This window comes from Pan paniscus, chromosome 8 (assembly GCF_029289425.2).
Source record: "Pan paniscus chromosome 8, NHGRI_mPanPan1-v2.0_pri, whole genome shotgun sequence".
NCBI classification, from domain to species: Eukaryota; Metazoa; Chordata; class Mammalia; order Primates; family Hominidae; genus Pan; species Pan paniscus.
This window is the reverse complement of record NC_073257.2, coordinates 129,364,459-129,386,347: the sequence shown is the minus strand read 5'-3', so window position 1 is coordinate 129,386,347 and position 21,889 is coordinate 129,364,459. Positions and strand designations below refer to the sequence as shown.

Below are 21,889 nucleotides of genomic sequence, written 5' to 3'. Positions count from 1 at the left end.
CGTAGTTCCCATAATTCCCACGTGTTGCGGGAGGGACCAGGTGGGAGGTAATTGAATTATGAGGGTGGGCCTTTCCTGTGCTGTTCTCATGATAGTGCATAAGTCTCATGAGATCTGATGGTCTTATAAAGGGTGAGTTGCCCCTGCACATGCTCTTCTCTTGCCTGCCACCATGTGAGACGTGACTTTGCTCCTCCTTTGCCTTCCGCCGTGATTGTGAGGCCTCTCCAGCCACATGAAACTGTGAGTCCATTAAATCTCTTTTTCTTTATAAATCACCCAGTCTCAGGTATGTCTTTATTAGCAGCATGAGAACGGACTAATACAGGTCTAAGTCAAATCACACATGTAAGGGGGTCTTGTACAAAGCTGCTTTCTGTTGCCTTCCTCCAAAATTAGTATTTAACATCCAAGATTGAGACAGCACCCATATCTATTTATATCTTTTTCTAAAGTCAGGTTGCAAGATTTAACAAATAAACACACAGAACACCCAGCTAAATTTGCATTTCAGATAAACAACGAATAATGATTTAGTATAAGTGTGTGCCATGCAAAATTCAGGACATACTTAGAGTAAACAAGTATTTGTTGTTCATCTGAAATTTAAACTTGAACATCCTACAGTTTATCTGGAAACCCTATTGTAAAGGTTTACTGGTCCTAAGAACATTAAGAAAGAGTGTTTTTGAGATCCAGTCCAGTCTTTGTAAGTAAACTGGGCAATTGTGTCAAAGGCAGTTTAATGTCCTTGTAAAGACTATGCCTAGAACAGACCTGGCATATAGTAGGTGCTCAATAAAGATATATTGGCTGAGCAGGTAAAAGATTAGAAGAACTTGTCACAAGTCAATTCAATTTGGTATGTGTACACATTTTAGACATGCCTTCTAGATCAAGTATCTCCTTTACCTGAGGTAGGTGAGAAGACAGATCCCCATCTGCTACCCCAGCCCGCACTTCCCACTGCTAGAATCACCCAGAATCTAAAACAAGGACGGTTTCCAGCTTTTGTCTTCCCTCTCAGCCACCTGTAGCCATTCTGGAGCCAGGTTTGTGCAATCACATTTCAGTCTCTGCCCTTAGCTCCTCCCATGGCTTCCCCCAAAATAACATGGGCTGCAGGAATGTTTCCCCCCAACTCATTTCATACCTTATTTTATCTAAAAGGAAGGCAAAACTTCCAAGTGCAGAGTCCATGGTTTTTCTCCCCTTCCTTCTGGCAAATGGGGGCCATGTGGGCTGGGAGGTGGGGACAGGTGGAGTTTCTGGCTGGGAGAGGCTGCTAGGGGAAGGTAAAGACAGGTGTGGCCTTTTGGGCCCCCCAGGCCAGCAAATGTCTACATTTCCTGGGAGGTGTGAGCTCGGAGGACTTCCCCAGGAATCTCGGCTGGACTTGGAAAGAAAGGATCCCAACATCAAGAAAAAAAAGCCGGCCAGTAAATTCCTAGTGAACTCATTTTCTAAGACTTCTGAATGTGTTTTGAATTTTCTCTAAATTAAGATAATCATAAAAGGTTAAGATATTTAAACAGAGCGCCACCTGATCCCAGGGCTTGATTTGTATGCTTAATTAGTTCCCGAACATATGGTTCAGAGCTTCTTATAAAAACAGGGTAATGACTCGAGGTATATTTGGGTATCAGATTGAACGATGTTAAAGGGACATTCAGACCCATCTCAAAGGCCTTAACCTGCCCTTGATCTGTGCTGGAAGCTTTTGCTGACATCTGTTTCAAAGAGATATCAAAAAACTTTCCAGTGGCCTCATGATAAAAAAAAAAATCCATACGGAGATAGATATCAGGCATTAAAATACTTAGGATTCAGCACGGCCTGAGGAATGTGTGGCCCTAGAATGTAAGTGGGGCGGGTGGGGAGGGGGACGTTGAGGAGGGGCTCCCGCAAAGATGCAAAGACACTGAGAACTGCTGAGAGTGCAGTGCCTTCGTGCAATGTGGAGAAGGAGCAGATGGGTCACAAATGTCCCCAGGGCCCTTTGTTCTTTTGTGTGTTTCAGTCCCTGATAATAAATCAGGTGCTCCTAAGTGTGGAACATAATTCAGGTCACCAAGAGTCACTTCCTCAGCTCCCACGTAGCCCCAGTCTTCCCCCACCCCAACCTGGGAGGAGGGAGGTATTGCCCTGACTCACCCCGACTCTCTGATCTAGTTGTGTGATGTGCCTCTGACCCCCGCCACGCCCACATTGAAGGGATGATGCATGTGTGCGTGTGTGTGTGTTTGATCTGGGCTTTTTTTGAGGTTTTTGTTGTTGTTGTTTGTTTGTTTTGAGACAGGGTCTTGCTCTGTTGCCCAGGCTGGAATGCAATGGCACAATCACCACTCACTGCAGCCTCAACCTCCAGGGCTCAAGTGATCCTCCCACCTAAGCCTCCCGAGTAGCTGGGACCACAGGCACTTGCCACCACATTAGCCTAATTTTTTTTCTTTCATATTGACAAGGTTTCTCCATGTTGGCCAGGCTGGTCTCAAACTCCTGGGTTCAAGCAATTCTCCCACTTTGGCTCCCCAAAGTCCTGGGATTACAGGTGTGAGCCACTGCACTCAGCTATATACATAATTTTTCAAAACATATGCTTGGTCTGCATAATATAATGTCCAGACAAGCCCACTCTCCAACTTCCAATCAGATTTCTGCCCCTAAACCCTCCTTATAGAGGTGAATGGATCTATCCTATTTGTGAAAATTTGAGCCACGTGTGGGAAATGGCTGTCCATTAGGCACAGTCATCAAGGGCCATGAAATAGGTCCCAGAGGGGATGGGGCCAGGCTTTTGGCTTCAGTGCGCTATCACTCTCCCCAAATTCACTCACTCATCCACACACTCTCCCATCCTTTTACCAAGTACTCATCAAGCACCTGTTGTGTGTGGAGTACAAGGTGCCGTGGAAAAAGCAGAGCTGATTTTGGTATCGTCCTGCCCTCTAGAAGCTCCCAGTCAAAGGAAGGAGACAGCAGATACAGGAAGACGTGTCTGTGAGAGGTGTGAGGATCAGATGTAGGAAACATACACTTCAGGCAGAATAGTCAGGGCGTCTTTACAGACGAGACATGGCATCTGCCCTGGGCTCTGAACATAGCTATACCCATTTGGACAATGGTAACCGAGGGAGACAAGGAACTCCAGGTGGAGGAATAGTGTGAACAAAGGCCTAGAGAAAGGAAACCACTGTATGGCCCCCAAACAGCGAGTTGCTTTCTGGGTTACGAACACCATACACATCCCCATTCCTCTGATCCTCAAACATCCTTGTGAAGTCCACAAGGCAGGATTAATTATTTTCATTTCACAAATAAGAAAACCACGGTGCATACAGGTTACGTGCATTTCCCAAGGTTTCACAGCTCAGATGCAGTGGAACCCAGACTCAAATTCAGGCTTGGACTCCCCAGATCCACATGGGGCTGAAAGGTTAAGACAAAGGTCAAATTGCAGAAGATCTTAAATAAACACTAAGGAGGTAGCTATATTTGCTGTGTAGCCCCTGGGAGCCATAGAGGACTTTGAGCAGGGCTGGAAGATCCATCGGGCAGCTGTGAGCAGAAAGAGGCTGGGGGTCAGCTATGAAGGTCCCTCAAAGCTTATTAGGGCCAAACTGGGCCAAGTGCCAGAGAAGGAGGAAAACACAAACTCAAGACAGGGAAGGCAGGCTCCTGTCATGCCGAAGGCAGCAAAGAGGGTCCAAGCACCATTGCAGCTGTGCTTCCAAAGGGCTAATTCCTCCCAAATCCAGCAGAGACTTCAGCATCAACGACAGCTACAGTTTAGAGAGAGTACAGTGAGCCGGGCACATCCTCATTTAGTCCTCATAACAACCCTGTGAATTGCCCATTCTTATTATCGCCATTTTACAGATGGAAAAACTGAGGCACAGAGTAAAGTCAACAAGGCAGGTATTGCTAAGGAACTTGACCATGGCTACTCAGGGAGGAAATGGAAACTCTTGACCACTGTTTCCAACTACCCCCATTAGGCCTCACATGCCACTCAGATGGCCAGGAATGGGGGGCTCCCCGTCATCCATCAGAGCACATCTGCCTAGCGACCCCAGGCCTACAAAACCCCCTCAATCTGGCCCAAACTTACCTTGTTCCTTCGTTACCTCTCCCTGGGCCCCAGAGTGATCCCACTGCCACAGCCCAGCAAGCAGGAGGCCAGATCTGGGCTGTGATACAGAGAGGGAGAGTCCCTGCGAGCTGGAGAGCCATCCTGGGGCGTCGCAGCAGGAGGCCAGGCTGAGTGGGACTAACATCAAAGCCAGCCGGGGGGTGTGGGGGGCGGTGGCACAGCAACAAGGAACAGAAGTGAGCAGGGGCAGGGCTAGTCCCATAGGAACCCTGGGCAGGGACCTCTCTGCAGGTCGAAGACACCTCAACCCAGGGCTCAAGCAAAGGCCTCCAGCCCCAGCTGTGCCAAGACCTCCTCCTGTCCCTGGGCCCCCATGCTGGGGGCTGGGGGGCCGGTGAAATGCGGGCTGAGAAGTTGTCTGTGAGTAAATGAGAAGTTAAGCTCCCAGCCCAACTGCCGTGGCCTCTCCTCCCGCGAGCCCCTTCAACCCACCGCTTCTCTCAGCAGCACGATGGGACACTGTCACATCCACACCCACACCCTCTGATACTGCTGCTTTCATCTTCCTGTGAGAGTGTAGATCCCTCATAGCTTGGACTGTCACACTCCTCGTGGCTTCTGGCATAGCACCATGCACATTTTAGGACTTCTGGAAATCCTTGAGACCCGCCTGACACAGAGACACATCCTTTGTGCGGCCAGAGGTCCATAAAAGCATTCAGGAAGTCATTTCCTGAGAGGCAGGATGGTACACAGCATGGAAAGAGCACTGCCCACGGAGCCCAAACCCAGAGTTCTAGGCCGGCTTTGCCACTGACTTCTTGAGCAACCCTAGACAGACCACATCACCTCAGTTTACCTACCTGTGGCCCTAAAGCAAAGCTAGCTAGTCCCTACAAAGCTCGGACCTGCCAAGTCTAGGCAGAAATCGTGCTTCTCCATCCTTCACCTTGCCTCTTGAAAGAAGTGAGTGTTGGGATTCCTCATCTTTGCCTCTTGGTCAGGCCTTAGTTCCAGACCACCTCCTCTAAGAAGTCTTCCCTGACTACCTGCTACAGTACCCCCCTCCCATCTCCCTGGAAGTCTCGACCGTGTCACTCTGTTTGATGTTTCCATCTGACCTTTTCCTGTTTGGATTTTTTTTTCCCCATTTGCTTCTTAGCTGCCTGCCCTGATAGGATGGAAGTTTCAGGACAGCAAGGAGTTGGCCTGAACTGGCCTCTGCTGCTCCTTGCTCAGTCTCCAGAGCCCAGGGTAGTGCCTGTGTGGGACAAAAGCCACCTTCTTAAGCACTCAATACATGATAGTTATTCTAGTTATTCACTGTTTCCAGTGAATAACTGTCACGTATTGAGTGCCTAAGAAGGTGGCTTTTGTTTGCCTATTGGCTGTCTCCTGTAGTAAGTGCGTCAGCCCCGTGGGAGCAGGGACCTTCTCTGTGTTGTGTGTCGCTGTCCCCAGCGCCAACCACAGGGCCTAGCACACAGGTTCTATTCTAAGGTATATATTAAATAAACTTAGTCAATGTATTAAGTTGAATAAAGGGCTTTCCTCTCCCCAAGAACACTTTCAATTATTTGGCCCTTCCCTCTAGTTCTACATTTTGAAAGTTGTTTGTCTACGAAGCCAAGGCACTTATAATGTACTAATTGCTCTCCTATTTTAAAAACTTAATTCTAACTTGGCTGGACATGGTGGCTCATACCTGTAATCCCAGCACTTTGGGAGGCGGAGGCGAGCAGATCGCCTGAGGTCAGGAGTTCGAAACCAGCCTGGCCAACATGGCGAAACCCTGTCTCTATTAAAAATACAAAAATTAGCCAGGCATAGTGGCGGTTGCCTGTAATCCCAGCTACTCAGAAGGCTGAGGCAGAAGAATCGCTTGAATCCAGGAGGTGGAGGTTGCAGTGAGCCGAGATCATGCCATTGCACTCCAGCCTGGGAAACAAGAAAGAAACTCCATCTCAAAACAAACAAACAAACAAAAAAACTTAATTCTAACTGCAGTCCTATCTTTCAGGCAGCTTCTGACCACAAGATATTTAGCATCACCATTTCCAGCTGATGTCATTCCAGATTCCTGCAAAGGAAGGTGACATGTCAGCCCAAGTGATCTTGCTGGGAGTAACTATACCATCTCCATTAGAGATTAAGAAACTGCAAAAATGCTCAGGGGTCCACAGAACAATCTCAGCCAACCCTAGAGCCCCAGGATCCCTGGACTGGCTCATCCCCATTCCCACCAGCAGTGCTCTACCTCCAGTGCCTGAGACAGTGCCTATGACAGAGTGGGTGCTCAAGTAATATTAATATTTGTTGAATGAATGAACAAATGAACCATGAGCACTTTTCTGTCATTAGACATTCTTCTTCAATAACCATGGTTATCCCTCATGCCTGAGGAAATGCCAAGCCTTCAGCCCCATCCTGTCTCACTGCTGCAGAAACCCACAGGCCAGGCTCAGCACCAAGTCAAAGTAGGGAGGGAGAATAGGACAGCTTTAGGGTACTGTCCAGTTGGTGTCTGGCCCCCAAAACATGGAGCACCAGAAAGCTGGCAGGGTGTAGAAGTTACTCTGGGACTGTGTGAAGCAAGTTCGGAGGCGTGAGCTACAGCATCACTGATGCCACGAAATTCTGGCCATGCCCTTGGGATGATCACATTGCTGTTCCATGTCACTCTCCTAGCTGTTGGTGCTAGCAGTCTGACTTCCTTGGCTTGCGGCAGCTTCACTTCAATCTCTGCTTCCACGTACACATGGTGTTCTCCTCTCCGTGTCATGTTTTCCAAATTTCCCTCTTCTTAGCAGGACTCCAATCATCAGATTAAGAGCCAACCTAATCCAGTATGACTCCATCTTAACTTGATTACATCTCCAAAGACCCTATTTCCAAATAAGGTCACTCTCACAGGATCCAGTAGACATGAATTTAGGGGTGATACTGTTCAATTCAGGTGTCTCCAGCCCCAGAGAGAGGCTTAACTATGTTGGCACTTCAGCCTAAGGGGGAATCAGAATGGAGGTAGTGGTGAGGCTCTTCTCTAGCAAGTGTGCTGTGAGCTTTGGCCTAGAATCTAGAACTCAAGACCCTTGGAATAGAAGGGACACGTTCCAGTCTATGGGAGACATCCTTCGGACAGTCCAGTCTGGCTTACCTAGGCGGCGATAAGATTTGGGCCATTATCATGGATTCTAAAGTTTTTTGCTTGAAGGACATTCAGAGGTTGCACCCACCATCTTCTCATCCTATAGTTGAAAACACTGAAGTCCAGGGAAATTAAACTATTTTCCTTAAGTTGCACATTTGGTGAGTGGCTGGGTCAGGTCAAGAGCCCAGCCTCTTCACTCTGTCCAGTGCCCTTCACAGGTGGTCACTTAAATATTAATTCTAACAACAGTGGTGGCACCTATGGAATCAGGCACCTATGGCATCAGTTTTCAGGGATCAGGGAGACTCAAATTCCTCCAAAATCCTCATGGGCCTCTCATCAAAGACACTTCAACTTTTTAACAATGTTATTATTTGATTACAGGTGTGTTTTCAACACTATGAAAGTGTGAATAAAGGCATGTTTAGAAAACTTTGCAAATGTCTTTTTTATTGTAACATATGACCTAAGCGGATGCAGTAGGCTTCATTTGCAAATGTAGCTTCAAGACACGACCCCTAGTTACCCACTTCCTTTCCAACCAGACTGCCCCCCAAACTCCTCCAGCATGGAATTCTAGAGTCTAAAAGAATAATGGCAATGCCACTGCTACCTCCTGAGTGCCTGGAATATGCCAGGCTCCATGCTAAGTGCTGTAGATGAATTATCTCATTTTTCCTTCCAACGGCCCTTTGAGGGAGGAACTTCTGTCTGTCTAGAAGATGGGGAAATTGAGGCTGAGTTTGGCCCGCAGGCGTGTTTTTATTTTCTATCTGAATGTCTCCAGGTAGAGCATCCACTCCCCAGTTGTCAAAGGCTCCATCATCCCGTTTTCGTAACCACACTCACCTAAAAAAAAAAGTTTTCTTTTTTTTTTTTTTTTGAGACAGAGTCTCACTCTGTCGCCCAGGCTGGAGTGCAGTGGCCCAATCTTGGCTCACTGCAACCTGCGCCTCCCGGGTTCACGCCATTCTCCTGCCTCAGCCTCCCGAGTAGCTGGGACTACAGGCGCCCGCCACCATGCCCAGCTAATTTTTTTGTATTTTTAGTAGAGACGGGGTTTCACCATGTTAGCCAGGTTGGTCTCAATCTCCTGACCTCATGATCCACCCGCCTCAGCCTCCCAAAGTGCTGGGATTACAGGCTTGAGCCACCGCGTCTGGCCCAAAAAGTTTTATTTTAAACAGCTTTATTAAGATATAATTCACATCCCATACAAGTCATTCAAAGTGTATATAATGGAATGGTTTTGAGTATATTCACAGATATGTGCCACCATCGCCACAGTCCATTTTCGAACATTTCCATCATCTCAAAAAGAAATCCCATACCCTTTAGCTGTTACTTCCCCGTCCTCCCACCCCTACCAGCCCTAAGAAATCATGATTCTGCTTTTTGTCTCTGTAGATTTGCCTATTCTAGATATTTCATATAAATGAAATCATACAATAGATGGCCTATGTGTCTGGCTTCTTTCATTCAACGTAATGTCTCCCACGTTCGTCCACATGGTACTGTGTATCAGCGCTTCATTTATTTTTATGGGTGAATAATATTCCATCTCATTGATAGACCACATTTTCTTCATCCATTCGTCAGCTGATGGACATTGGGGAGATAATATTTTCTTGGTACTTTGTGTCAGTCCCTGTTCTAAGTGCTTTATCTCATTTAATCCTCACAACAACCTTGTGAGTTAGGTGCTTTTTGTTACTGCTATTTTACAGAGAAGGAAATAGGAGATGTTATCTAACTTGTCCAAAATCACACATCTAGTGAAGATCTGGTTAGCCACTGAGTGTAATTCCCAGAGGCACACAGTCCTCTTTTGAGTTGTGTCTTCAGGGTAATGCATATGCACCTCAGCCTGCTCGTTTATCCGTAAGTGGAATCAGAAATGGCACAGGGAGGGGCGAGGCATGGTGGCTCCCACCTGTAATCCCAGCACTGTGGGAGGCCGAGGTGGGTGGATGACCCGAGGTCAGGAGTTCGAGACTAGCCTGGCCAACATGGCAAAACCGTGTCTCTACTAAAAACACAAAAAAAATTAGCCAGTTGTGGTGATGGGTGCCTGTAATCCCAGCTACTCAGGAGGCTGAGGCAGGAGAATCACTTGAACCTGGAAGGGGGAGATTACAGTGGGCTAAGATTATGACACTGCACTCCAGCCTGGGTGACAGAGAGAGACTCCATCAAAAAAAAAAAAAAAGGCACACAGAGGACCTCCTCTCTTCATTACCTGCCCCCCAACTTGGCTCCTTCTCTGGACTGTCCAATCACCCACTCAGGAACATTCTGGAAAACCACTTCTGTAATATAAGCATCGTCTTTCAACAAATGATGTTGGTCAACAAACCCCCTCAAGGGGCGGTATTTGGGCCCTGTAAAATCCTCAGTATCTGGGACCTCACTCGTCCAATATTTGTGATCTTTTCAAGAAGTTGGGCTGGGCTAGAGTTTGATTCAGTTAACAAAATTTTCTTTTTAGATAATGGAAATTCATAGTATACACAGGATTGTAGAAGGAAGGTTTAAACAAAGTGTTTTCAAGCCTCCTCAAAAATAGCAGGAGTACCAGGATCAACCCAAGGGCTGAGAGGCAAGTTGCACACGATACTTGTCTATTCTTTAAGCAGGCCCCCTAAAGACCCCACAGGCACCCCTGCCAATGGGATAGTGAAAACGCTTTTCATACTGAAAGGGCCATGACTGCCTCCCTTCAAAATATGTTGGATTTCAGACTCACCCTCTGATTCTCTGAACCTAAGTCCTGGTACTCAGTCTTATTCTTCTATGGAAAAGCTTTTCTCCACCAATCAGATATTCAACAGAACTAAGTAGTGAGCCACAAAATCCCCCTTGAGCCACGTCAGGCTGAGAAACATTGAAGATTAGGTCCTAGCAAGGGAGCAGCAGGAAAGAGCTCTGGAGGGAACTTCTGAACTTGAAGCCTCCTTCTTCCTTTCACAAAATCCTGTTATTCTTTCCACAGAGAAATTCCGCCCAGCTGAAAAGTCTGAGGGCCGGGGTGAGAGCCCTGCAGCCGAGACAAGCCCTCAATACCTTAAGCCTATTGAGTCCTGGTTGCCTTTGATCTAGGCATTTCCTGTGGTCCAGCCAGTGAGAGAATGAGGAGTGTCTACTGATGCCAGTATTTCCAAAATGAAAACTTCTACTTCTTTCTAGAATCTTAGACCCTGGATTGTAACAGATCATGGGCTCAGGCTGCCCCACTCCATCCTGGTTTGGGGTTAATTATGTTAAAGTCACAAAGATTTCAATTTTCTGCCACCTTCAAAAGGATGCCTTTTATCCTGTCTGCAGAGCAGCTTCGGTGACGTTCTATTGCAGGGAGGGGGTGACAGCAGAGACCCAGCAAAATACAGAGGTTTCTGATCCACTGCACCCTGGCTTGGACCAGCCCCACTGGTGTGGATGCTGAAAATACTGGGCAGAGAAAGCCAGAGATCTGAGGCTGGGTACTGACCTTCTCTGACTGCTTTTGTAGCTGACTTATTCTATCTGGGCCCCTGTTTCTCCCTCCACAAAATGAAACATTCAACTGAAAGGGACTGCAAACTGCTTTCAACTATTTTTGCTAATTCTAATCTATTGGTAGAGGCTGCGTAGAGTTCTGTATTGAGGATTTTGAGGCTTAGTAGAAGAGAGAGCTGGGATCAATTAGCAATGTCTGCTGTGAGGAAGGGAAAGAGAGCAGTGACACATTTACTTACCATATATTTGCCACTCTTGACATTGACATCCATAGTCTTCTTTGGCTCAGATCTTGTGTGCTTTTATGATTCCTCTCACCTGTACTGTTTTCTTTGCCCTTTGCAAAGACCTCTCTCAGGGGCTGTTGCCACCTCCCCCGACCAGGAATTGACAGTGGTCTAGAGATGATTGCTTATAGGGTTGGGTCACGTAAGTTAGAGGCAACCAAGGCCAGAGGAGGCCAGAGCTTTCCTTGAGACTAGAGATAAGCCTAAAGGAGAGTGTTTCTCTAATCAGCACTGAACTGAAACCTACAGGGATAAAGCATAGCCAATGTGGATAACCCCTTCCAAGATCACCCACCACTAGATAAATGTAAGGCGTGGCCTCCATCTGTCTGCTGTAGGCATGGAGGACTGAGAAAGCAAAATTCCGCTGGAAAAAGTGAAAAGAATTCTGAGCTGAGGGCTGCTGGGAATGGGGCCGTCTCCCAGTCTATAAAGTGGTGATGGCGACAGTACCTCCCGCGAGGGTCATTGTGATGATGTAATGAGATAATGCATTCAAAATGCTCAACACAGTGCCTGGCACTCGGTAATCAATGCCTAAGCAAAGCGATCCAGTAGTTCACGGTATTATCCTCTGGGCTCACTCTTTGGTGGCACTGGGCCTGAGGATATTAAATCTCTTCTGAAACCGGCCCTCCCATCGGCAGGGCGGGAGCTTGCTATCTCACCACTGAGGCCCCGCGTTCACCAGTTCCAATAATACGATTAGTAATTTTTCATTCCTGAGATGTCTACCCATGGGTGGGTGTATGTGTGCATGTGTGAGTGTATATGTGCCTTTCAGAGAAGGGGAAAATCCATACTCTCTCTTCTGACTGAATTAATCAAATAAATCTTCTATAAGGAGCTGCTAAATGAATTACAGATGGCTCTGCCCTTTTACAGGTTGCAGAAAGCACCCGTTACAGTTCTTTTAATTTATCAGAGGAAAAAAGATGCCCTCGTGTGCCCCTTCCCTCTTGCAATAATAATCAGAACCAGTCTATTTTCCAAGGGTCCGAGACTCATTTTCAAAAAATGTGTATCAATAGATGTAACAGCGGGAAGATTATTTTGCCAAGTTCCAGCCTCCAGCATGGGGAAGGTGCCCTGGCTGGGGAGAGCGTTTATAAAACCACATTTAATAAAAGAGAGTGTTATATTAAGTATGTTTGCTAGTGTATTTAAGCATATGGTTTCCATATCAGGCCTAAAGATGCCAAACACATGCTTTACCTTCTTCCTAACCTTTCCTAGAAACGTCCTTTCTAGGGGGTGGTGGGATGGCAGGAATTTTTGTGGATGTGAGTGTGTTGTTTTGTTTTGTTTTTTACAACTCTGGCTCACATGGAAAAGCACCGAGGAATGTTCAGAAAACATGTGAAGACTCTGCCTTTTCTACTTATGTAATTAGCCCAAGAAACTCGCCTTGCTTACTTTCTTCAAGTGTCCCAACATTCTACCCGAGCTCCCTTGCCAAGACGCTAGGGGCTGGCTGATTTTAAAGTGTGAATCAATTTCTGCTGCAAAGAACTTGAGCTCCTGGATTTTAGACGTGAACTCTTTGGTAAAAGCAAGAGCTCCAAGAATGGCTGCCCAGCTTTGTGTCCACATGAGTCCCTGCTTTCAGGAACCCATCCAACTACTTTCTGCCTACAGATCCCCTTTTGGTACCTGGGCTGAGCATTAGGGGTTTTATCCTTTTTCCTGTAGGTCAGAGGCAACCGGCTATGGCCCTGCAGGCATGGGGTCCCGGGAAAGGCAGCTTGAATGGGTCTCCATGGCCCCCCACCATAAAACAATCCCCAAATTCTGAGATCATCCCGGAAGCCAAAATGCCAAACTAGGAAGGGGGTTGAGGAGGGGCCTCTGCAGGGAAGCCGCCCAGCCCACCCCCCACACCAGCAAGCAGATTTGCCTAGGCGAGTTATAAATCTACTGGTACCATTTCTTTTTCGTCACTTGCCTAATCCTGTGCCCTTCGTTTCATGTGCTGTAATTATTAACATCTGCTTTCTGAGCCTGGACCGCATGGAGTTTGCAAAGGCAGTTTTCAGTCCAGAACAATGGTGACAGCTGTTTCATTTAGCCTCGGGCCAGCACTTCCTGTTCAGTCTGCATCTGCCCTCCTGTGTCCAATTTCTGTTTCGGGGTTTTGTGTTTTGTTTTCTATTTTTTTTTCCCTTCATCTGACCTTGCTATATGTTTAAGAAGAATTTCTAACTTAGCACTGCAGCTAGGATTTCTAGCACATATGCTTATTACATTGGCGACAGCCAGAGAGAGACAGGAGAAAGCCCAGATTGTCTCCAGCAGCTAACACTGTGGAGGGCAGGGACAGAAGGGAGGGCTGGCTGGGGACCCGGGAACCAGGCTCAAAAGAAATTCTTGGGGCTTGGAGGTGGGGACTTGTGTGACCTCTCTAGAACTTAGACACAGGAAAGATGGGCCCAGCTCATCTGTGCCCAGGCCTGGGGTCATCTCCATGGCTTATTTGGCAAGGGGTCACCCAAACATCCCATGAGGAAGCCCACGTGTGTGGGTGGCCACCAACATGCAAGGGCCCTGCTTCTTTGGAAGCCAAGCAAGTTGCGGAGACCCAGATTCACTTTTTCCCACGGGGTCACCAGCGTGCCATCAAAATCCCTTTTAATTTGCACTGGGAGATCCATAGAATGGGAAAAGGAAATGCTGTGAGTAGGAAAATAAAGGACTTCAGCTTTAAACAATCTGCCCAGACCCCTTCTGCATACCTGGCTGTGTGTGTCTGTGTGTGACCAAAGAGAAGGGAGACTGCAGCCCACTCCTGCACCCCCCGCCATCCACCCCACCCATTCTAACTCCATCTGATCCAGGCTCAGGGTCCCCAGCTCGGCTGGCATACAGATGTCGAGTTATTAGCCGAGACCCCACCACAAGCGCCAGGTTAGAGACCTCAAGATTTGTGAAAGCTGCCTTCAGGCATTGCTGGATATTTCTTGCCAAATAGGGCAAAAACCAATCTCTGCACGGATAACAACTTTCAGGAAGGTGTAAGTGTCCCGTGAATGTGCCAAGCAGAGCTTGGGAGTCGGGGAGGGAGCCATGAGTACTCAAATCAGGACACGTGGAGTCTGCATCTGTGCCTTCTGTTGAATCTGGGGGTGTCAGGTTGGCAGAGACTCTGGAGATCCACTGCCCCACTTCTTTAGTTTTCCGAACAGGTGAAGAAACTGAGCATCAGAGAGAAGAAGTGACCATTCATCAGCTGTGGCTAGATCTAGCTTGATTTTATCCAGAGAGAAGCACAGAAAGGTCAATCTGTGTCAGTTCTAGGATCTTGAGGTGTTTTTAGCATCTCAACACGAAGTGTCTCCTTCTGTCCTAGGCCCTGTCCACCCTTCTAAGTGGCTCACATGAAAATAACTCAAGACCTTACTCCCAGATGGAAAGAGTGAGGCAAGTCAGGGGGACCTCAGCAGCAGCCATCAGTGCTGAGGCACATGTCAAGCCCATGGCCCCTGGCCGCTGGAGGACTGCTGAACCCACCAGCTCCCAAGAGCAGAGTCAGTGCTGACCGGACGCCACCTGAGGTTCTGGGTGGACAGTGGAGGGCCCATGTCCTCCAGAGGGCAGGCAGACAGAAGGGAGAGAGGCCACTGCCAGGGATGGGGGTGCAGAGCTGGGAAAGCCCAAACCCGAGGGCACTCACCATTCCCAAACCTTGATTTGAGCCTGAAGTGGCCACGAGGCCTGACTCAGGCTGGCAGAGGCATCACAGGGCCGTTCCCTAAACGCCAGAACCACAGCCGGGCCTGCGCCTCTCCACCTGCTGGGAGCCTGCTCCAGACCCTGGGCTCCTCCCAGCCTGCCCGCCCAGGCCCCTGGCCCTGCCCCCATCCTCAATCCCTGGCCGCCCCCTCCACTCTTCCTTCCTTTTCTCACTCACTCTTTTTCTTCTTAAAGTTAATTGCAACTTTTTTTCTCAGCGCCTTGATCTGGATAAGCCACATCTCATTAGAAAAAGATTTAGCTGGAGCCAAAGCAGGCTAGAGAAGGAATCCCTAATCAACAGAGAAAAGATTTGGGTGTAATTGCTCTCTCCCGCCATTCTCACCCCCTCCCTCCTCCAATCTTTTTCTGCTCATTAATCTGAAAAGAAAGTTGCATTCTAATGTCTTGGTGTTCAAGTATCTGCCGCTGCATCAAACCAATTGAAGCACTTTGGGGCTTTTGAAGGGGGGTCTGTAAGGAGAGCTTTGGCTGTCGGGGTGCATGGGGGTAAAATATTTTGGTTGTTGGGGACTGTGTATGATGCACTTTGGTTGAAGGAGTATAGCTGTTTGGGTGTGCATGTGGGTGTGTGTGCAAAGTGTTTTGGGTGTTGGAGTATGTGTGTGGACCCTTTGGTTGGGGTGTGTATGTGTGTAAAGCTCTGTGCGTGTGTATATTAAGTGCTTTGCTTATTGGGCAGATGTGTGAAGCCCTTCTGATTTCTGGGTTGCATGTGTAAAGTACTTTGGTCAATGGGTGCATGTGTGTAAAGGTTGTTGTGGTGTGTGGAGTGCTTGGTTGTTGGGGTGGGCGTTGTGCGTTTGTAGGTGTAAAGGGCTTTTGGGATTGGATGTGGATAGGTGAAGTGGCTCATTTGTTAGTATGTGGGTATGAAGTGGTTTGGTTGTTGAGGGGTGCGTGTGTAGTCCTTACGTTGTGTGTGTGTGTGCATGCGTGCGTGTGTGAGAGAGAAATGCTGTGGTGCTGTGTTTGCTGGGTGCTTTCCTCTCGCCCAAGTTAAACCCTGACAGATGCTTAAGTGGTGATACATGGAAAACGAATTTCGGAGCAAACCAACTTCCCAGGCAGGGACCCTGGATCCTCTAACACCCAGCAATGAAATGGTACAGCATTTTCAGGCTCTCTCTTCAGAACTGGGAAATTTTTTACAATGACCATTTATCATTGGTGGGGGTAGGGAAGGATATTTGAATTAGTTTTTTTTTTTTACTGAAAAAATTAATTCACGTTCAAAATGAAAAAAAAAAGCAGGAATACATACTCCTGGTAAGATGGGAATATTACAAGGGGCTAGAGAATGAAAAGTCAAGCTCTCTCGCACCGCTGTCCCCGGCTCCCCTTCCCAGTCACCCATTACCAGTAACTTTTGTGCCATCCCAAACACAGGTCACACATGTATGTTCCACGTTGGCCTATATTGTACACTATTCTGCACTTTGCTTTTTTCACTTCAGAGTACATCTCGGAGATTGTTCTCTATCAGCATAGATTTTATTCATATTGTATTTTTTAACTATAACATTGATTGGGGAAAAAAAGATGCCTCTGTTCTGGACAAGCCAAAGTACTGGGAACCAGGTCTCTCCCTGTAAAATATAATAATGATACCCTGGTCTGATGCTGAGTCTCCTGTTTATTGCCTCATTTATTCCTCAGAAAACCCAGAAAAGGAGTTACCACCCCACTCATAGAGGAGGACACCAATGCAGAGAGAGGTTGGGTCACTCACCAAAGCCACACAGGATGTGGCAGAGCTGGAATGTGAACAAAGGCAGGCTGAATGCAGAGCTCTGGCCATCAACCTCTGCCTTCCAGAAAAAATAAAAAGGATGGAACTGCCTGGGAGCTGGGAGTGACGGGAGAGTTAGAGGGGCCTCTGCCACCCCCAGACCCACTGGAGAGCCCAGAGCCCTGTGTCTGAGCTACCCCACCTGCATTTGTCACTCTCCATGAGCCCCAGTGACCACTGCTGTCAGGAGAACCCAAGCAGACGCTGGCTCCCATCTCCCAGCCCAGGCCCCTGAGGGTGAAGCATGGTTTGAGCCTTTTCACGTTTCTCTGAGCACAGCCCATGCACAATTGCCCCCCTTACACCTGCTTATTATCAAATATAAGTCGCGGTCGCGGAGGTGGGGCACTCCTGTAATGAGGGTGTTTCCACTGAGGCCACAGAGTTGAGCTGGGTGCGGCAAGGTGAGGCTCTAAGCTGGCAAGCAAAGACAACATTCCACAGTGACCAGAGCCCTGAGCCCCAGGTTGCCACAATACCGAGCCCATCCTGAGGGAGGATGCGATCTCTCCACCTCCCCCATCACCCCATATCCTCTGCATTCCTCTCTCTTACTGTATCTCAGTCTGCTGTGCAGTTGTTAAGAACACTTCCACCACATCAAGGACAAAATGGACATGAATATTTGCAGAGAATGGGAAAGACCTGTTTGTGGTGTTGGAGGAAACCTATCCGGGAAGGGAAGGTTTTCAAAGGCAGCCCAGAGGCCTGCTGATGACAGGGGAGTACTGGGGACTTATTAGGCCAAGAAGAAGGCCATCTCTGTTCCGTTAGGGTCCCAAATGATGACCCTCTACAGAAAAGGTGTAGATACAAAGATCCTCCTAAAGCACAGAGCCACGTGCTCAAAATGCTACGGAGCCCGAAAACAGTCCTGTCCCACAGGGCAGCCCCTTGCCACGTGGCCAATCCAAATTGAGATGTGCCGTAAGTGCAAAACACACACCCCATCTTGAAAACTTCATGTGAAAATGAAACAAAGTATCCCATGAACAACTGGATATTGACTAGATGTTGAAATGATGGTATTTGGAAGCTATTGCATTCAATGAAACAATTTATGAAAATTAATCATGGTATGTGCTTTGGTTCGCCCTTTACTTTTTTTTTTTTTGATGTGGCTATTAGAAAATTTAAAATTACGTATGTGGCTACCATTACATTTGCATGGGACGGCACTGGCTTAGAATCTAGCCTTTCATGAATATATACCACTACCCCCATTTTACCAATGAACAAACCAGCTTGACCAAAGTCACCAGCTAATAACCACAGAAACCAGAATTCACATTATGAGAGGCCAGTGATTCCAGCTGAACAGTCTACTAGTTGATAAAACTCCTAAAATAAGAGAGGTGGTGTTATTTTCACAAGCTCTTATGCAAAAGTGTTCAGTGCCAGCAAGGACTGAAGCAAATGAGGAATCTGAGGAAAGCAAACTAAAAGCCTGTGATTGGCCGGGCATGGTGGCTCACACCTGTAATCCCAGCGCTTTGGGAGGTCGAGGTGAGAAGATCATTTGAGCTCAGGAGTTCGAGACCAGCCTGGGCAACAGAGCAAGACAACACGGTGATGCACATGCCTGTAGTTCCAGCTACTGGGGGTGGGGAGTGCTGAGGAGGGAGGATTGCTTGAGTCCAGGGGTTCGAGGCTGCAGTGAGCTATGGTCGTATCACTGCACTCCAGCCTGGGCAACAGAGAGAGACCCTGTCTCTAAATAAACAAAGAAATAAATAATAAAAGCCTGTGCTTGACCTCCTGAAATTGGTTGGGAATGTTAAAGGCACACTGGGTTGCTCTTTCTGAACAGGGACTGGGCAGGCTTCTGTGTAAACTTGGCCAGTCCCTTCCCCTCTCTGGGCCTCAGCTCCCCCATCTGTCAACACGGAGCGGTGGACTAGATGTTCTCTGAGGTCTATCAGGTCACCGGGGCACAACTCACAGATTCCTCCCCTCCAGGGGTGAGGGTGAGCTTCGGAGCACCGAACTGGGTCCTTGGGCTAGTGACAACCTCTCTTGTGTCATCTGTGAGTTGGGGATGAGAAGAGGGTGAACTTCAGAACTCTGCACTGAGAATGAATGAGATAGCGCAGGTAAACATATCCAGCCCATGCCTGGTACACAGGAAGCACTCAATAAATGCTAGGTCTTGTAGTCACTGTGGTAGTTACTAGGTTGATCAGCTGGCATGGATTGTTCTGGGCCTGTAGACTCAGATTCTCAAGCAATTTCTGCCTCAGAGCCTCCTGCTAAACAGACACACTTAAACGCTGAATTTGATGGAAGGCAGGTTCACCTTGCACTTGGCTTTTAAAGGGCTCCTTACCACTGCAACTCAATTCCATGACTGGATGGATAACAGAAGCACCCGGGAGGAGGGCAGCGTGGCAGGAGCCCACAGGAAGATTCAAGGTTTCATAACAAAGCATCTTCTGGTGTGTCAAGAGTAAGACTAGGCCGGGCGTGGTGGCTCACGCCTGTAATCCCAGCACTTTGGGAGGCCAAGGCGGGTGGATCACCCGAGGTCAGCAGTTCAAGACCAGCCTGGCCAACATGGTGAAACCCCCTCTCTACTAAAAATACAAAAAATTAGCTGAGTGTGGTGGCAGGCGCCTATAATCCCAGCTACTCAGAAGGCTGAGGCAGGAGAATCGCTTGAACCCGGGAGGCGGAGGTTGCAGTGAGCCAAGATCACACCACTGCACTCCAGCCTGGGCAACAAGAGCAAAACTCAAAAAAGTCTCAAAAAAAAAAAAAAAAAAAAAAAAGGAAGACTAGAAACGTCCACGGCCCCAGCGGTGTGTTAGGGGCTCACCTTTTTCCCTGAGTAGTTGTCCAGTGTCACTTTTCCATCTGCAGGAGTGACGCCAATCCGTGGCCACAGGCTTTCTTCTGCCCCTTTTCCCCACCGTGGGAGGACTCTGACCTTTCTTCTCAACAGCTGTTTACATTTTTTTACCCCTGAATTGTGGGTAAACAGTCTCCCGTATTAGATAAAGGCTTTATCAGCTCACCGGCTCATCCCCTCCACACAACCTCCAGTGCAAGTCTGCGTCAGGAGTAAGCCAAACGCGATGAGTCTCCAAGCTCCTTATCTTGCACTTAATTGGAAGAACCTTGAGTTCAAAGTGTAGGCGCCCAGCTGTCTCTGGCGTGCGTCGGCTGCCACCTGCTGGAAAATCCTGGTATGGCGTGGTCTCCTCGGCCGACAGGCTCGCTCGCTGGGGGAAGAGGTTCATTCACTCAGCCAAGAGATATTTCTGGAGCCGGAAATATGTGTCAGCCAGAGTCCTAGGCACTTGGAATGATTCAGTAAACAAAACAGAGACTCGTATACCTGATTTTCTGGAGCTTATCATTTTTCAGAGGGTGACAGGCAATAGACAATATCACAAATACATGATACCATATGTTAGGAAGTGATCAATATGTGGGAAGTTTTTTTTTTTTTAAGTAGAACATGTAAGGGGGGATTGAAGTGCTCGATGGGGAAAGGTGAGTTGTAAAGAGTTTTCAGGGTCAGCCTCATTGAGAAGGCTGAAGCTTTTTGAACAAAAGCTTGAAGGAAATGAGGGAAATTTCCATGGAGGAAGAGTGAGGCTGGCTGGGAGTGCAAAGGCCCTGGGGTAGGAATGCGCTCATGTCATTCAGAGAATACCAAGGAGGCCTGCGGTGCTGGGGGGAGAGGGCCACGAGGAAAGGTCATGGTACTGATCAGAAAGAGGGGAGGCCAGAAGGTGCAGGGTCTCATGGGCCACGTTTAAGGGCCATGACTATATTAGTCACCTTTGTCTGCCATAACAAAATACCAGGTATTGCTGTAACATTTAGTTCCTCCATAAGAGAAAACCTGGTGGGTGTGGTGGCTCACACCTGTAATCCCCTTTGGGAAGCCAAGGCAGTGGATCACTTGAGCTCAGGAGTTCAAGACCAGCCTGGCCAACATGGCAAAACCCCATCTCTATCAAAAAAAAAAAAAAAAGAAGAAGAAGAAGAAGAAGAAAGAAACATGACAAAATAATATAACTTCCGTTGGCTTTTTTTAGACATATAATTTCATTTACTAGATACATGAACCAATCCTAAAATATGTGTGTTGCCCCTGTATTACAGATAGGTAAACTGAGGTTCAGAGAGTTATTGTATCGCATGGGAAACTGGTAATTGAAACTAAGTCTGTCTAAGTGTGAAGTCTTAGCTCATTTTGTTAAGTCACCCCTACCTCCCTAGGTATGTGTATTCATCTTTGGATTTGATTTGCTAATATTGTGTTGAGGATTTTTGCATCTAAGTTCATGAGAGACACTGGTCTGTGATTTTCTTTTCTTGTGCAATCTTTATCTGGCTTTGGAATCAAGGTTAAACTAGCTTCATAAAATGAATTGGGAAGTATTCCCTTCTCTTCTAGTTTCTGAATAACATGGTGTAAAATTCGTGTTTTTTTTTAAGAATTCTCCAGAAAAACCATCTCTGAAGCTTTTTAAATTACGAAGTCCATTTCTTTCATAGTTTTTGAGCTATTCAGATTGTCTGTTTCATCTGGGTTGGGTTTTGATAGGTTGCAGTATTTACAGAATTGGTCCGTTTCTTTTAAGTTGTTGAATTTATGAGCGTAAAGTTGTTCAAAGCATCTGCTCATCATATTTTTAGCAACTGCAGGATTTGTAGTGATATCCTCTGTCTCAACTCTGAGATTGTGGTAATATGTCTTCTCTCTTTTTATTTTTGTCAGTCTTGCTAGAGATGTATAAATTTTATTGGTTTTTTTGAAGAACAATCTTTTTGTTTTATTGATTTTTCTCTATTATCTTCCTATTTTCAATCTATTTCTGCTCTTATTTTTATTTCCTTTCTTCTGCTTGCTTTGGGCATAATTTTCTTCTTATTTTTCTAGTTTTATGAAGTGAGAACTTTGATTATTGATTTCAGATGTTTCCTCTTCTAATGTTAGCATTTAGTGTTATAAATTTTCCTCTCAGCACTGCTTTAGCTGCACCTTAGAGTTCTATGTGTTTTTAATTCCCTTTGAGACTCCTTCTTTGACCCATGAATTATTTAGAAGTATGCCGTTTAACTTCCAAGTGTTTGAAGATTTTCCCATGGTCTTTCTGCCCTCTGAATTTTAGTAACTGTCTCTGATATTATTTCATCTCCATGAGAACAGGACCTTATTTATTCTATCGCTACATCACTGATGACGGGAACAGAACAATAGTATGCTCTCAATAAATATGGATGAACGCATGATTGAAATAGTTTAAAAATCAAGACCCGGAAAACTGAAGCTTAAAAAGGAAGAGAAGGACATCAGAAAGTTGATG

The 21,889-nt window shown here is 47.0% G+C and overlaps 1 long non-coding RNA gene across 1 annotated transcript in view; it reads left to right on the top strand.

Moving 5' to 3' along the window:
- LOC134731112 (uncharacterized) overlaps positions 1–21,889 on the top strand; it is a 40,273-nt gene that overhangs the window by 8,087 nt on the left and 10,297 nt on the right. Inside the window, exon 1 of the long non-coding RNA XR_010113211.1 lies at positions 1–21,889. This exon is cut by the window's left edge and continues 8,087 nt beyond it. This is a non-coding gene — a long non-coding RNA (uncharacterized LOC134731112).